The following is a 3,139-nucleotide window of genomic DNA, read 5'->3' as shown; positions in this document are numbered from 1 at the left end:
AGACAGAATAATCATATAACGTTTCTTTCTAGTCATACACTTTTTAGAATTTTCACATTTCATTTTCATAGCCAAAGGTGTATTTATGAGATTCCAAGGTAAATGAGTCAGATAAGTGTGAACAATAAGCACTTCAATGCTATCATCAAAATCAAACTATGCACTCCAAGTACAATCATATCATATGTACCAACGGTACTATACATAATACACACAATCGTACCATATCATAATCATATTCACTCCATCTCATGGCATGCTAATTTTACCTACGACTCTCAATGCAACATACAATGATCTCTTGTGGTTCGTAAACAGATTATAATAGATGTATGGGTGATTAATAGCCTTTTGGACATGTACTCAAAATGCGATTGGTAGTCAAGGCTGAGTATTTATTTAATGCTATCCCCAGAAGAGACTTGGGCTCATGGAATGCAATGATCTCTTGCTACAGCCGAAATGGGTATTCGCCAGAAGCTCGAAGTTTATTTAAGAAACTGACCCATCAATGTTCACAGTTGAGTGTTTCAACTGTACTGGCTGTGATATCGTCTTGGATTTCCCCAGATTCTCTTCAGTTTGGTAAATCAATTCATTGCTGGGGGCTAAAGGCAGGGCTTTCTACCGATATTCTTATAGTTAATTCCCTCGTGAACATGTATGTTAATTCTGGGGACTTACCTGCTGCTTTTATGTTGCTAGAAGGAATTCATGCTGAAAAGGACTTTACTTGTTGGAACACTATAATTGCTGGTTGTACAAGGAATGGTCATTTTCGAGAAGCTTTAGCAGCGTTCAATTGGATGAGGCAGGAAATAAATGTTATACGGGACTCGATCGCCCTCGTGAATGTTATATCAACTTCTGGAAATCTTGCCTTGATTTACGTAGGAAATCCCTGCATGGCCTTGCTGTTAAAACTTTCGTGGGATTGGAAACTCGTGTGCAGAATGTATTAATCACTATGTATGGAAGATGCGGTCACGCTAAGAGTGAAAAATCGGTGTTCGATTTCTGTTCAAGTCGCAACTTGTGCCCGTGGAACTGCATGATCTCTGGTTTTTGTCAGAATAAGGAAGGAAGAAGTGCACTAGAATTATTCCAGTCTCTTGAATTTGAGCCTAACGAAATCACCATAGTCGCCCTTCTCTCGGCTTGCAATCAGCTTGGAGTTTCAAGGCAGGGAAGATAAATCCATGGCCAAGTATTACGTGTTCCATAAAATGTGTGAATCCGGAGTAAGACAATCGAAAAGCAGTTTCATTAGCCTTTTATCAGCTTGCAGCCATTCAGGGCTGGTGAATGAAGGGCCTTCATATTACAGAGTTATGCTGGGTGAATACGGAGTAGAAGCAGTAACAGAGCACCATGTGTGCGTTGAGCCGGAAAACTCCAAGAAGCCTACGAGTTTATAAAGCAGATACCGGAAGAGGCTGAAGCCGGCATTTGGGGAGCCTTATTAAGTGCTTGTAATTATCATGGAAATATGGAGATGGGAAGAAAAGTTCCACAACATATTTTCGGAATGGAGCCTGAAAATGTTATTGGCTACTATATTTCCCTGGCCAACCTGTATGTTAGTGCAGGAGGATGGAAAGATGCCGTGGAACTGAGGCGAACAGTTCAACGCAAAAATTTTAAGAAGTTGTCTGCTTACAGTCTACTTATTAATGTTGGTTCTGCTAGCCTGCTGCTTCTTCTTCAACTTCAGCTTCAGTTTTACCATGATTATGGAAAGACCTTTTTTTATTGGGTTAACTACACATATGATCACTTATCCACTTTTAATCACTGATTTCAAAAAATATAAGATATATTCATTTTCGTTTTTATTTAATTAAGATGTAGTTACCCGAGTTAAATGTCGTTAATAGAAGTTAAATATTTTGATATAATCACATATTTGGTCCATGTTATTTATATATTCTCTCAATTTAGTTATGCTTTTAATAAATTAAAATAAATTATATATTTTTAAATGAAAATTAAAATAAAATATTTTTAAACTAAGTTAATAAGAAAATATATTTAAACTAAGTTAATATAAAATATTTTTAAATTAATATATAAAAATTATATCATATTTAATCCATGTCACATGTAACACCCTTAACTCATATCCAACCCGAATACAAGTCTGAGGTGTCACATTGACTTTTCAAACTATGACTCTTATAGAAAATCCCAGGAATTTTTAAAACTTTCATTAAAACAAAATACATTAATTTACATAAGACCATAAAATACAAAATCGATCAGAGTATTCGTAATTAACACTTATTACATGCCAACATTCTATACATAACCAAGTACATACTTTGTCAATTACTTCTGATCTGATCATCTAGTAATGATACTGTCTTTGCCACTTCTATTCTTGCTCTTCTCGTTTCTTGGTACCTACGTGTAAATCACTTACACGCTAAGTCATAGACTTAGTGAGGCATATAAAACATATAATATTTCATATAACATAAAGCATACATAAACATATACCATCATTATCATTAAGAAACACACATAACATCATATGGTTCATGTAACACATTTCAAACCACTTACCTTTGATAACCATTTATAAACCCATCATATACATATCACATTCAGTATGTTTGTTTGATCTCTTTATTAGCCCATGTACATTATTGAGAACTTAAGGTATGTGAGTACATTGAGGTTGTGCACTAATGCTGTCACCACAGCTCGTATCAATTCCCTCATGGGGCACCGAACCTTAGTTCAGTATTCGTCCCGAAGGACCAGTCCATAGATCCCGAAGAACCTAGGTAAACAGTCTATATATTCCGAAGAACATAGGTAAACCCTCGACCCTTGGCATACCAACTATACCACTAGCTCTCTTATCACATAACATGGGCATTAACATTCATAACAGTTCAATTGACTTATTCATATCCTTTCTTTTATGAACATATATCTTTTCTTTTCAGTCACGTACCAAATGTACGTGTAATCATTGATCTTATAATCACATGTTCATTCTCTTCGGTCACATACCATATGTATGTGTAAACATATATCTAATATCATATAACACGCATCACAAATGCATGTATTCACATAAATCATTTCTTATAGCTTTATTCATATCACATATTCATATAAGCTCATATCT

At 35.2% G+C, this 3,139-nt stretch overlaps 1 pseudogene; it reads left to right on the top strand.

The window, feature by feature from the left end:
• Positions 1 to 297: 297 nt before the first annotated feature.
• LOC120127529 lies at positions 298 to 1,851 on the top strand (annotated as a pseudogene).
• Positions 1,852 to 3,139: the final 1,288 nt, after the last annotated feature.

Source organism: Hibiscus syriacus, unplaced genomic scaffold (genome assembly GCF_006381635.1).
Source record: "Hibiscus syriacus cultivar Baekdansim isolate YM2019G1 unplaced genomic scaffold, ASM638163v2 tig00110469_pilon, whole genome shotgun sequence".
NCBI lineage: Eukaryota > Viridiplantae > Streptophyta > Magnoliopsida > Malvales > Malvaceae > Hibiscus > Hibiscus syriacus.
The sequence above is the reverse complement of the archived record's forward strand: the minus strand, read 5'-3'. Positions and strand labels throughout refer to the sequence as shown.